At 42.5% G+C, this 15,336-nt stretch overlaps 1 protein-coding gene across 1 annotated transcript in view; it reads right to left on the bottom strand.

Annotated features, from left to right (window-relative positions):
* The window catches only part of LOC124804834 (obg-like ATPase 1), a 301,314-nt gene that overhangs the window by 176,498 nt on the left and 109,480 nt on the right, over positions 1–15,336 (bottom strand). The gene's annotated exons all lie outside the window — the stretch shown is intronic.

Below are 15,336 nucleotides of genomic sequence, written 5' to 3'. Positions count from 1 at the left end.
TTAAATCTATTTTAAGACAGGTTTGTGGTCGTACTGCACAGCTTGAGATTTTAGCTTCCAATGTATGCAACAACTAATGTCATTCGCCATCTGTCGGCTGTGTTACACATTACGATATCAGCTGAACCTCGAAAGGATGTAAGTACCGGTTTCCCAGCGAGGTACACAGGTGACAGTTGTCGTTTCTGGAACTTGTCGTCATCAACGAAGTGCAACTTCCAAGGACAACCTGTTTCAATCGAGAAGGATGGACTTTCCGTCGCATCGCTGCAGATGCCAACGTCTCTCTATCTGGTATCGACAGATTGTGTACACGCTTCAGAGAGACAGGTCAGTAGACAAGGCGAGTTGCACAATGTCCCCGACGCACTTGAAGATCAGTACCCGGCCATCTCTGCGTTGCGGCGTCGTGCGGCTACCTCGAGAGCACTGTAAGATGATCTCAGATGGGCCACTGGAGACGCTGTATCCGATCAGACTGTAAGGAGCAGTTTACGAGAAAGGATCTTTCGGACCCGACGTCCTTCTGGAGTACCCCGCTTGACGCGACAATCTCTCGCAGTTCGCCTTCAGTTCTGCCGTACCCGTGTTAACAGGCAACTTCACTTCGTCACTGGCGAAAAGTGTTATTCAGAGACGAGTTCAGATTTCCTCTAACGCAAGGTGATGGCCATGTCTGTGTGTGGAGGCTCCGTGGTGAGCGGTACCTGTCACTTGTTGTAAGCTTCTGTGATGATGTGGGGCGGCATCAGTGTCGACCGTCATACCGATCTTGTTGTCCGTGGTAGCCTTCCCGCCTGGCAGTATATCCAACAGATCCTGCTGGACCATGTGCAGGTTGTTGCATACGGTGATGGCCCTGAAATCTTTCTCATGCACGATAATGACAGGGCCCGTGCGGCGGGCAACACTAGGAATATCGTGAAAGTCTAGACATTGAAGTACTGGAACGATACATGTCATGTATGTGTCAGACGGTAATAAATGCTCATGGAGGGCACACAAATTATTAAAGCTGTCGCAGTCCAATGAAAAGTACCGAGGATTGAGTACTTAATTTTTGAAAGATAAAGCTTTACTCAGGCAACATACCAGATCAATTATTATTGTTCAATGGAGTATGGCAGGCACCCAAAGCCATGTTCCCTAATTCATTTGAACAGTGTGTCTGAACATCCGGTATTAACAATTTAGCTCCGTCTACTGACCCATGACCCACCCAACTACGAAATAAAGCTAACAAGAAGTCTCAAAGGTACCGATGAAATACTTCCACGCTATACCTGAAAGACATGGGATGTCATTTGGTACCATCATCATCACCAACGAGAACAACAAGTGACACCCGCAGAATTATTACTCCGGAATTAGTCTTTCACTCTGATGAGGAGTGTGCGCTGTTTTAAAACTCTCTGGCAAATTAAAAGTGTGTGGGAGACCGGATCTCGAACACACAACCTTGTTACGGGCTACTCCCTTGGTTAGTAGGGCAGAGGTATTAGCAGAAGTGTGTCTGTGAGGAAGGGTCGAGTCGTACCGCTATACATCAGTCGGTAAGAGCGCTAGCTGCAGACGGAAAGGTTTCGGGTACGAGCCCTGGTCTGGCACTCTGTTTGGAAGTTTCTGGATTATTATTGTTTGCAACAGTGTGCATATATAATCTAAAACTAGTAACTAGCAAACAAAGTGTGTAACCTAACATTGTAGTTGTTACCTCACGACTCTCGTACTTCTAACGATAACGTATTCACTGAAATTGACCTTGCAAACAAAAAATGTAGTTATCTGCTTATTATGATGTTAAGCTTTCAATCAACATATTAGGTCCAAGTTAGACTTTGAGGAAGTATCGACAGAATCACCAAGAGATAGTGATACATCTTCCTTTCTTCTCTTGTTACGGTAACAAGTCCCTCCTTCCCACTAACTCAGTTACTTACATGTTCCATAGACCTAGCTACGTCGCGAAATGTGCCAAATGGTTTCCTGATGCACTTCGCCAATGAAAATATGGCTAGGCCCTAGAAGCTGTCCATTTGCGTAATTAGTTGTTAACTGATGCTTATAAAACGCTTAATTTCTGATGGATGGAACTGATCTTTGCGCGCGCGCGCGCGCACGCCCACACACACACACACACACACACACACACACACACACACAAAATGGGTTCAAATGGCCCTGAGCACTATGGGACTTAACATCTGAGGTCATCAGTCCCCTAGAATTTAGACCTACTTAAACCTAACTAACCTAAGGACATCACACACATCCACGCCCGAGGCAGGATTCGAACCTGCGACCGTAGCAGTCGCGCGGTTCCGGACTGAAGCGCCATGAACCGCTCGGCCACAACGACCGGCGCACACACACACACACACACACACACACACACACACTCTTCTCTTATTGAACGACAGGGTGTCAGGAGAAAACGATCCCTTAAAAAAAAGTTATTCACAACGGAGATGGTCAAACATCATTTAGCTCATTTTCCTGATATTAAGCTGCTGGTGATCTCTTTATAAATAAGGAATCAGCTGTTTACCTGAGGTACACACAAGTTCGTGAACAGGGCCAGTAGATCACAGGAAACTGAAATGGAGGGAGAGTGACAAAAATGTGTACAATTTGAGTTTTTGGTGATATGTGCTACATCTCCTCCTCAGGTAACTACTATCAACACTGGAAGCTTCAATGATCCTGCCTGACAACAATTAAAAATTCCAGTTGGGCATCCCTGAACTACCAGGATACGACGACGAAAAACCTGATGTCCAAGTTAATCCCGGGTGATTCACGAGAACTGTGACTTTTACTGGTAGAGTTACTTAATATTTGACAATTTCCATGCCTCACAGTATGGGCTTAAATATGTTCGACATCAATATGCAGGACGTTTCGTGATAAAGGGAACAGTGGTGAAGGTTGTGGATCATAGTAGCAGTATTAATAGAAATTACGTACTATTTTTGTTTTTTTACTATAACTGAACAGATTGACTATTTAATACATTCGTAAGTTGTTAGTGATACTGCAGATAGCATAAAAAGGTTGTTGTAGGACCAGGACAATATGCTTCTGGAAGAACAAAATTCTCTTATTCTTTAGTAACTCGAGCAGATCAAAATAGTTGTTCTATCAGCATATTAATGCAACTCCAGTACAAATATACACAGAGAAAATCTTGTGTTTTATCACATAATGCGTATTGAGAGTCATAAAGGGACTGAGGCACTATGCACTATCTTTCTGAATGTGCTCTATCTTTCATTTTACGATTATATTTCTCAACTAGATTGTATATAAAAATACGTTATCGCTACACGAAAACAACAATGATTTAAGAATTAATATGAGCAGTAGGGCATTTCATAGTTTTATGAGCATTAAGTGATGATGCTGTGAAGTATAGAAATATTCATGACGTACTTACTACGCTTCCCATTGTTATCGACCAGGAAGGAGGAGTGCATAGTAAATGTTGTTCTCCATTTAAAACCATCGCACTCGTATATTCCACAAAATATTCATGTAAAGCTGCTCGAAATGGAAGCCTCTTGAGGATTTCTTCGATTTAATATTCTTTTGCAGGAGCTGTATCAACGGCAGGCTGTAGTTGTTACGATTAGGATTTAAGACAGTACAACTGTTAGCACCCTTCTGCTGTGGTTATGTGTATGTTATCATATACAGCACACAATAAACTTTTTATTTTCGGAGTGAGGCAGCTTGTATGTAACAAGCAAGGAGACATGTTTGTGGATTTCTAGTGTTTAACAGACCTTTGGCAGAAAATTATTAAGAAAGGAGCACTGACGGAGATTCGATTTCAGTTCTTGCACTAATCGATTGTGTTCTTCGGTGAGGGCCCATTTCTGCATTCGTACTCAATGGCACTCACTCCACGCGAAAATAAGCAAGTTCTGACACGACGATCAACGGCTGTTCATCGAACACTGTTACAGACCTTGCTCTTAGTACTCTCTTCCATTATTTGTTCCTCCCAATCAATGTGCTGTCTGAATGAGATTTTCACTTTGCAGCGGAGTTTGGAAGGTAGGAGACGAGGTACTGACGGAATTAAGGCTGTAAGGACGGGTCGTCAGTCGTGCTTCGGTAGCTCAGGTGGTAGAGCACTTGCTCGCGAAAGGCAAAGGTCCCGAATTCGAGTCTCGGCCCGGCACACAGTTTTAATCTGCGAGGAAGTTTCCATGTGCTGCCTGGTTTAGGACGCTAACACAGTTTCGATTCCTATAGCCTGTTGTCCGCGAATTAACACTACACAATAGCTACTAAGCTATTGAGATAAATCTAAGGGGCCTCAGTTGTCAAATGGTCCCAAAAGAAAATAAGGCGACGTTAAAGTCTTCAACTTCTGGCGGAATACAAACAGTAAGGACGTACTCCAAGAGCTTACGAAACTGAGACATCTGTCGTAAAATCTGGCGAACCTAATATTTAAAGCGTGTTGATATTAATTTTATATTATTCAAGTTCTGCCACCTTCATTAAGCGCCAACAGTTGACTGATACTCCATTTAAATATTTAATGAATCTCTGTGAATGGATGAAAGTTATCTTTCCGTCGCTAATGATTAACGCACCGTCAAATGTTAATTCCGCGAATGTTTCATCCGGAATGCTTCACTTCATGTGTTACTGAGAAAATAAAAACCCAACAAGGTTATCGCACGAGGAATTTGCGGTGATTTGATGTTCTAATGTCTCATAGACCATAACGGCAAAATGCTTCAGGAAAACTAGCTTCCTCTGCCTTTTATTCCTATACGAGATTTGATGAATCGCTGAGTTCACTTCCAGAAATCCTTGGTAATGAATCTTGCAAAACGCACTCTATATTTTCTAAAGCTGCTATAAATCAGTCTTTAGTAACTCATACTTATCACAATGACAATCTAGAAAGTCGCAACGCAATCGTACTTACCGTTTAAATTACTTTTCTCCAAAAATTACCCTTTATTAGATAACGTACGTTATATGACTCACAACCATTTCTGACTCTTAGAGATACCAGCCCCCCCGTGAACCATGGACCTTGCCGTTGGTGGGGAGGCTTGCGTGCCTCATTGATACAGATAGCCGTACCGTAGGTGCAACCACAACGGAGGGGTATCTGTTGAGAGGCCAGACAAACGTGTGGTTCCTGAAGAGGGGCAGCAGCCTTTTCAGTAGTTGCAAGGGCAACAGTCTGGATGATTGACTGATCTGGCCTTGTAACAATAACCAAAACGGCCTTGCTGTGCTGGTACTGCGAACGGCTGAAAGCAAGGGGAAACTACAGCCGTAATTTTTCCCGAGGGCATGCAGCTTTACTGTATGATTACATGATGATGGCGTCCTCTTGGGTAAAATATTCCGGAGGTAAAATAGTCCCCCATTCGGATCTCCGGGCGGGGACTACTCAGGAGGATGTCGTTATCAGGAGAAAGAAAACTGGCGTTCTACGGATCGGAGCGTGGAATGTCAGATCCCTTAATCGGGCAGGTAGGTTAGAAAATTTAAAAAGGGAAATGGATAGGTTGAAGTTAGATATAGTGGGAATTAGTGAAGTTCGGTGGCAGGAGGAACAAGACTTCTGGTCAGGTGACTACAGGGTTATAAACACAAAATCAAATAGGGGTAATGCAGGAGTAGGTTTAATAATGAATAGGAAAATAGGAATGCGGGTAAGCTACTACAAACAGCATAGTGAACGCATTATTGTGGCCAAGATAGACACGAAGCCCACACCTACTACAGTAGTACAAGTTTATATGCCAACTAGCTCTGCAGATGACGAAAAAATTGAAGAAATGTATGATGAAATAAAAGAAATTATTCAGATTGTGAAGGGAGACGAAAATTTAATAGTCATGGGTGACTGGAATTCGAGTGTAGGAAAAGGGAGAGAAGGAAACATAGTAGGTGAATATGGATTGGGGGACAGAAATGAAAGAGGAAGCCGCCTGGTAGAATTTTGCACAGAGCACAACATAATCATAACTAACACTTGGTTTAAGAATCATGAAAGAAGGTTGTATACATGGAAGAACCCTGGAGATACTAAAAGGTATCAGATAGATTATATAATGGTAAGACAGAGATTTAGGAACCAGGTTTTAAATTGTAAGACATTTCCAGGGGCAGATGTGGACTCTGACCACAATCTATTGGTTATGACCTGTAGATTAAAACTGAAGAAACTGCAAAAAGGTGGGAATTTAAGGAGATGGGACCTGGATAAACTAAAAGAACCAGAGGTTGTACAGAGATTCAGGGAGAGCATAAGGGAGCAATTGACAGGAATGGGGGAAATAAATACAGTAGAAGAAGAATGGGTAGCTTTGAGGGATGAAGTAGTGAAGGCAGCAGAGGATCAAATAGGTAAAAAGACGAGGGCTAGTAGAAATCCTTGGGTAACAGAAGAAATATTGAATTTAATTGATGAAAGGAGAAAATATAAAAATGCAGTAAATGAAACAGGCAAAAAGGAATACAAACGTCTCAAAAATGAGATCGACAGGAAGTGCAAAATGGCTAAGCAGGGATGGCTAGAGGACAAATGTAAGGATGTAGAGGCCTATCTCACTAGGGGTAAGATAGATACCGCCTACAGGAAAATTAAAGAGACCTTTGGAGATAAGAGAACCACTTGTATGAATATCAAGAGCTCAGATGGAAACCCAGTTCTAAGCAAAGAAGGGAAAGCAGAAAGGTGGAAGGAGTATATAGAGGGTCTATACAAGGGCGATGTACTTGAGGACAATATTATGGAAATGGAGGAGGATGTAGATGAAGATGAAATGGGAGATACGATACTGCGTGAAGAGTTTGACAGAGCACTGAAAGACCTGAGTCGAAACAAGGCCCCTGGAGTAGACAATATTCCATTGGAACTACTGACGGCCGTGGGAGAGCCAGTCCTGACAAAACTCTACCATCTGGTGAGCAAGATGTATGAAACAGGCGAAATACCCTCAGACTTCAAGAAGAGTATAATAATTCCAATCCCAAAGAAAGCAGGTGTTGACAGATGTGAAAATTACCGAACTATCAGCTTAATAAGTCACAGCTGCAAAATACTAACACGAATTCTTTACAGACGAATGGAAAAACTAGTAGAAGCCAACCTCGGGGAAGATCAGTTTGGATTCCGTAGAAACACTGGAACACGTGAGGCAATACTGACCTTACGACTTATCTTAGAAGAAAGATTAAGGAAAGGCAAACCTACGTTTCTAGCATTTGTAGACTTAGAGAAAGCTTTTGACAATGTTGACTGGAATACTCTCTTTCAAATTCTAAAGGTGGCAGGGGTAAAATACAGGGAGCGAAAGGCTATTTAAAATTTGTACAGAAACCAGATGGCAGTTATAAGAGTCGAGGGACATGAAAGGGAAGCAGTGGTTGGGAAGGGAGTAAGACAGGGTTGTAGCCTCTCCCCGATGTTGTTCAATCTGTATATTGAGCAAGCAGTAAAGGAAACAAAAGAAAAATTCGGGGTAGGTATTAAAATTCATGGAGAAGAAATAAAAACTTTGAGGTTCGCCGATGACATTGTAATTCTGTCAGAGACAGCAAAGGACTTGGAAGAGCAGTTGAATGGAATGGACAGTGTCTTGAAAGGAGGATATAAGATGAACATCAACAAAAGCAAAACAAGGATAATGGAATGTAGTCTAATTAAGTCCGGTGATGCTGAGGGAATTAGATTAGGAAATGAGGCACTTAAAGTAATAAAGGAGTTTTGCTATTTGGGGAGCAAAATAACTGATGATGGTCGAAGTAGAGAGGATATAAAATGTAGGCTGGCAATGGCCAGGAAAGCGTTTCTGAAGAAGAGAAATTTGTTAACATCCAGTATTGATTTAAGTGTCAGGAAGTCATTTCTGAAAGTATTCGTATGGAGTGTAGCCATGTATGGAAGTGAAACATGGACGATAAATAGTTTGGACAAGAAGAGAATAGAAGCTTTCGAAATGTGGTGCTACAGAAGAATGCTGAAGATTAGATGGGTAGATCACATAACTAATGAGGAGGTATTGAATAGGATTGGGGAGGAGAGAAGTTTGTGGCACAACTTGACCAGAAGAAGGGATCGGTTGGTAGGACATGTTCTGAGGCATCAAGGGATCACCAATTTCGTATTGGAGGGCAGCGTGGAGGGTAAAAATCGTAGAGGGAGACCAAGAGATGAATACACTAAGCAGATTCAGAAGGATGTAGGTTGCAGTAGGTACTGGGAGATGAAAAAGCTTGCACAGGATAGAGTAGCATGGAGAGCTGCATCAAACCAGTCTCAGGACTGAAGACCACAACAACAACAACAGAGATACCAGCTGGCAACTCCACTATTTCGCACTTTTTATTTCAAATTACTCTTTTTCTCTCACATATTATGCTAACTTTAGGTTCACCTTCAATTCCAGAATAATCACCAGCTCTGTACTTTAAAGTATCTTTCGTTTTTCGTCGCAGACGTTACCATGATTTCCCACCAACACACACCGAAGTAACAATCCGTTTTTTTTTTCTCGGTCTTAATAAATGTATTACCAGGATCTGTTTCACTGACTATAACATAACGTGATGGACTACCCCTGGCTAACGAACATAAACTATCCAGATAGCGAGTAGTGTCTGAAGTGATGCAGTGTCTGAAGCAGTGAATGGACAAAAAAAAAAAAAAAAAGGTCCTGCTTTAAATGTCGGATCGGACGTACACTAGTTTACTACAGTGGCTTGGAAGCCACCAATGGTCCATCATTTATAGCACAAAAAACTGCTTTAATATTGGTTTTTCTATTTCAAGACGTGATTGCTTTACCTACACGCTTACACACAAATAGCGACTTCTTTTCCATTTCTCGGTACTCTGCAGCTCAGAAACACGCGAAGAGATCTTCGGTATCTTCTTGAATAGAGACTGGTGGCGACCGATGATGGAGTCGAGATAACAAACCGCACTTCGTGCAACAATAAGCAATTAAATCAAAGGTTATGTATTGGCCTTTTCGGGCTATACGGTTCTTGTGGGAGTCCAAAGTTTCTTCAAAAATCCTTTTTGGCCTGTTCTAGTACAGAAACTTACACACGAATTTGCTACCACTGTGTGGGCAGTACACCGTTTGTAACTGAACAGAGAGAAGTGTGTGTGTGTGTGTGTGTGTGTGTGTGTGTGTGTGTGTGTGAGAGAGAGAGAGAGAGAGAGAGAGAGAGAGACGCCGTGGTTAGCCTCTCGCAGCGCCCCAGAGGGGTGCTAAATATCGGGCGGGCAGCAGCCACCGCGCTGCTGACTTGCCGAAACAGCCGCAAGGGGCGTGGCCCGACACACACATACACACACACACACTCGGCACTTTCCGGGAGCTCCCGAAACGACCGCCGCCCCGGCTTCCCCAACCAACTGCGATTACTTTCTGCACGAACAGCAGCTTTCCCGCTCCCTTTGCCAAGGGCTGTAGCCTTCTGCCGTAGCCCAATCCGCAGGTTGAGGACGCACTTCCGCAGCAAACCAAATGAGAGCCGACATTCCTCCCACCAGCTGTAAAAGCCGTGATACGAATTTTGATATCCCCAACAAAGAGGTAAGAATACTTCAGAATAAATCCTGTTCACGAGTTCTCAGGCACCTTCGCACCTGCCCTATGTTTGATAAGTAGAATATTTTTTTAGCCGGGACAATCGCTTTAATGTCTTACACAGAACTTAATCACTCGATAAGAAACCACATTCACAAAACACGACCGTAAGTGACCACTGCCAGCCTCCGTGGCAACTGTTGGGGTTGGGTTGTTTGGGGGAAGAGACCAAAACAGCGAGGTCATCGGTCTCATCGGATTAGGGGAAGGATGGGGAAGGAAGTCGGCCGTGCCCTTTCAAAGGAACCATCCCAGCATTTGCCTGGAGCGATTTGGGGAAATCACGGAAAACCTAAATCAGGATGGCCGGACGCGGGATTGAACCGTCGTCCTCCCGAATGCGAGTCCAGTGTGCTACCACTGCGCCACCCCACTCGGTGTGGCAACTGTGCTCTGTCTTTGGAAATTCAAAACTCTCTGCTCTTACGGCAAACAGCGATCAGGAGACACACTCTTCAGAGGATGCCAGCTGACCTTCCTCCCCCCCCCCCCCCCCGTTCCCGTCCACATGCTGGAAAAAAAAGTCTCCACAAACCCAACGCTCAGAGCCTACCTCGTCAAAGCACCTCTCCATTCAGCGTAAAACTAATACGGGTTTACTCCCCCGGCCCCCCTCCACTTCAGATCTTGAGCATGTACGTGAATGGATCCCTTCTATTTTTCTATTTTCCGCCAGAGATACTAGTGCGGATACTAACATCCCTTACAAAGCGGCATAATTTAATAGTTTCGGGTTTACGAAACAAAGCAAGAATCCAGCATGCTAATTATTCTCCTGTCTTTAGCTTTAGATATTAGACTACGCCTGAAACCGATGGGTACGGCATGTGCGAAATTTGTTCGACAAACGGCTGTGGTTTCCATTCAGTAACAACTTTACGGTCAGATCGTAAACGTCATATTCTTACAGTGCTAGACGGATTGCCGCTATTGACATTATATATTAATTATTCTTTGTAATAACTTTGTTACTACAGTAAAATAAAATAATCATCCAATCAAAAGTAGTGGATCTCATCAGAAGCGAAGTCTATGGCCATAGGATAATCACTAGTACGAACACGAAGATCCGTAATATAAAAAAGATGTAAGAAATGAAGATGTAGCTGAAGTTTTCTTTTCCAATGGCATTAAGACGGCAGTTGTATTTAAGCTGATTACCGGCAACTACTCTTTCGCCAGGAGCGTCGAAAACATTTTGGAAAACTGTTACTGAAGGAGCACTTCATATGATACCGATGTAAATCAAACTGCCGACGAATACTTTCAAACCTTCTAAATACGTGCCGAAGGAAGCATATTGATTATACATGATACGAGTCCTGCATACTTCAGTCACGCTATTCGAATGCACTGGCGGATTTCTACGATGTCTAGATAGGCAGGTTCATGATGTTCGCTAAATCTCAATCAATTTGCGCATTTATCGTTTGAACCCCGTAATGGAATTAATAAATGGGCGATCTTGACATTTAAGGTTAAATTGTACGTCTCCCATACCTGGCTGGGTTAAGTCAGTTCAAGGGTAAGAGGAAGGCACCAGCATACTAACTCTAACAGGGCAATACGTGGAAAAGCTTTGCATAATTCAAAGCAACAATCTGGGTAGGGCAGCATTACATTTTTTCACTTATTATTGTAAACTGTAGGTGGTCTAAAAATTGTCGTGGTGTAAAACTGTCTAATAAGCTTGTAGACCATTATTCGCCTGCATGATAACTGGTCAGTTTATATACTCCGAACAGCATGAGATCTAGTCGGTCGCTCGTATGTTCGCTCAGAGTTTCTTTGGGCCTCTAATAATGACTACGTCCGTACTGTTGCTTACCTACAGTGAAAACGGGATCTATCCGTTCCGTCTCCCATGATGGATTGACATTTTGACGAGAATATGTGTATATGCTGCTACGTACCATCTGATACACAGTGTAGCTGTTCGATGCGTCAGATACTACTTGATTATAGCAAGACGCGCTGTTGACGAATTTTACCAACAAGAAATCGTCAACCGATTGAACAAACGAAAAGCAGACATACAGCAGTGTCGCAGAATCCCTCTTTCGTACGTTGTAGTAGAGACTTGAACGGTAGCTATTTCGCTCTTAAAGAAATAGTTGCTTGGCCTCACTTTTTCAGCTACTTCACGTACAGGAAAAACTGTGAATTTGTTATGTATTGTAACTGCAAACTGGATGTTTCGAGCGGGTCGAAAACGGTTACCACTAAAAACAAATTGGGAATAGGACTGGATACATATAAAGTGCAGAAACATAGTTCACCTCTCCCTTGGTCTGATGCAATCAGCGGCCTAATTTTGCTGTGGTATAATACGTACTGGTGCAGAAACATACGTCTATTGCGCACAGCACCTAAAGTGAGCACTGTTTAAAGAGGTATTACCGTACTGAACAGGGGAAAAAGAGATTTGCTCCGATAGCAGTAATGATGCTTTTTAAAATTGATCCCATGCCGCGCACTACGACAGCAGGTAAAGCGATAGCATTTAATGTTTCTGTATCTGTACGCCGAGCCCAACCGCGGGAACTTCCATAATATTAGGGAAACAGCACCACTGTAGTTTAACGCCGATGTTTATTTGACGCAGTGTGATAAGTTAATGGGACATTATACTTGCGATAATATGGTTATGGCTTTTTCATATCTGACTCTTGGGTCTGGCTCCCCCGAGGCACGAAATACGTGACGTGTGTCCGATACATCACTTCTCGCGTACACATTTTCTGTAATAGAAACCCAGCACCGATGAACATGCAGCAGATACTGCTTATCGGAAATTATTTTCATGACTGTGTCGACCTAAAATAAAACTGACCGTTACGCAGTTCTTTCCCGCTTTGCTTTCTGAGCGTAAATACCTATGAACCCCCACTATTTATAATAACTCTCCTGAAAAACAACTCGAGACAAAAAACGTATTATTCGATTTGGAAGCATTACATACAGCCGCTTTTGATATTTTGTAAAAGTAATGTGAATTAATGTTTATCAGAGTTTCACATCTTATCAAAGCACATTTCTTCAAAATACATACAACCATCGTAAACCAAGCAGTCAAGTGCCTATGATATGCGGATGTTCATCCGAACATGCTTCGTAGACAGAAACAGTCGCTTACCGTGCCTCAAAACGATGCCTACAAATGGGTCAGGTATCTTTCGCTTCTGAGAAAGAAAGAAAGAAAGCAATCACTTGGATCCTCAACTTGTTCGTAAAGTGGATTCATATGTGTACCGATTCAAAACTTCTCCTGTAATACACTTGCATTTTGGCTAGCTATTGAGCAAGTGCGTTTCGTGTAAAAATAATCTGACACAAGACGGTATTTTGTCGCTTTTCTTGAATTCTACCTACCAAATGCGCACAGTAGATGTACTGTTCAACCCTTTTTCGAAAACATAATTTGTTTTCTTCAGTTGCGATTTTTACTGTACGACCTAACGAACACTCATTTTCAAGACAATTCGTTAGTGACCGAATTGTTTCAGCGATTCAGATCCTGGAAGATGGAAGAATCTCCGGATGTCTCGTTACACTGATGCACTCTTAATTATAGCGAGACACGAAAAAAAATTAACAAAACTCATCGGGCAAAAATTTTTCGTTTCTTTTTGCACGAACAGAAAAGACTAAACACCATATAAAGCATAACAAATGAAACTCGTTAGGAAACAGTGCTTTGAGCAGCAGTCCGAGTTTACTTTTCAGTTTGTCGCTCCTATGATAAAAGTTACAGACTCATGTAGGACAGGTTACACATACTTTAATTCTTAACACGCAAATCCATCTGGCAAGACGTGCCACACCTGTATAGGGTGGTCAAAATAAAACTGACCTGTAAAATGCACACCAGACACCAGTCAACCTTTTTATCTTGTTGGTGGTGATTTTCCGAAGCATAGTAGCAATTGTACTTTGCGTTAACACCAGGACAAGCTGAACCAAGCCCAAGCTCAAGAAATGAAGAACCGGTTATCCAAATGTCCGTACACCCCTTTATACAGAAACGACCGGAAAAAATGAACCGTGTAGGTTGGACTGAAAACTTTAGTTCAAGCACAACAAAAAGAATTTTGAGGATAAACATGGAGATCCTTTCTGGTAACAGTCTGAAACGACGTACATACCATCCCCACATGCACCGCTAACCGACATACGATTTTTCGTATTTTCCTGTGGATTAGAATTGGTTTCTGGTACTCGGGATCGTATTGGGAGCAACTGTAAAAAATTTCGCCTTTTTCTCCACTTCTAGCAGTCTCTGTGCAAATGATCGAGTTACATTGCTCTTATATATGCTATTACGAAACGTCGCAAACATTTTTTTGCGTCTGTTTTATTGTCATCCTGTATTATGCAGCATAATGCGCATGAAGAGTTCTCTTTCCTCAATACATTGTCTGAAACGTCCACAGCTTCGTCAACATATGTTCTTTTATGAACAAATGAGACATGTAGAACTGGAAGCAGTTATGAAACTTCGAAGACGATAGTAATTGCCTATAATATTGCTATCTTTTGAGTAGAAACCTGTAGCAAGTAATTATCTTGGGCATTTGAATTTTATGTTAATTTACTAACAACATACTGTTTAGTGGAAAATGCAGGATGGAATGTAACAATATTATGAAAAGGATAGTTGCAACCCACCATATAGCGGAGATGCTGAGTCGCAGATAGGTACAACAAAAAGACTATCACACAGTAAGCTTTTGGCCAACAAGGCCTTTGTCAGAAATATGTGAAAACACACACACACACACACACACACACACACACACACACACACACACACACACCAACTCTCGCGCCGAATGCTTATTTTGTGACAGTCTTTTTGTTGTGCCTCAGCATCTCCGCTATATGGTGAGTAGCAAGTATCCTTTTCATAATGTTATTTACAACATACGTTTTACTTGGTTTACGAGTCGACAAAAACGATGAATATTTGTGAAGTTTCTTTCGTCAGGTCTTCGCCGGCTCACTCAGCACCATAATGCAGCTTAACATTCTCCTATACTGTTACGACTATCGCTTTGGTGGTGGTGGTGGTGGGTAGTGTTTAACGTCCCGTCGACAACGAAGTCATTAGAGACGGAGCGCAAGCTCGGGTTAGGGAAGGATTGGGAAGGAAATCGGCCGTGCCCTTTCAAAGGAACCATCCCGGCATTTGCCTGAAACGATTTAGGGAAATCACGGAAAACCTAAATCAGGATGGCCGGAGACGGGATTGAACCGTCGTCCTCCCGAATGCGAGTCCAGTGTGCTAACCACTGCGCCACCTCGCTCGGTTCGCTTTGGTAATGTTTGCACTACACACCAATTAGTTGAAGATTACAGTACGCTACCGCTAAGACATTATTCACGAAAGTATGCAAAATTCGGAGTGAATCCTGTTATTACATTACATACGCCTGTAAGCACAGAGGGTCCATGTGAGCAGACTAACTTATGTTCCTCTGAAGATTTTCACGAATTCTATCTGCTTGTATTTGGAGACACGCTCAACTGCGTCCTGACATTGAGAAAGCTATTGATAATGCATGAAACGACCAGCTGAAATATATATGGTAACTGAAGCACAAAAATCCTACGAAAGTAGGAACTGACACAAACGAAAAATCCGGATAGAACTTGAGGAAAGGAATTTATATATATGAGCCTGCACTATTGT

This window comes from Schistocerca piceifrons, chromosome 1 (genome assembly GCF_021461385.2).
Source record: "Schistocerca piceifrons isolate TAMUIC-IGC-003096 chromosome 1, iqSchPice1.1, whole genome shotgun sequence".
Taxonomy (NCBI): domain Eukaryota; kingdom Metazoa; phylum Arthropoda; class Insecta; order Orthoptera; family Acrididae; genus Schistocerca; species Schistocerca piceifrons.
This window is presented reverse-complemented; position numbering and strand designations above follow the sequence as displayed.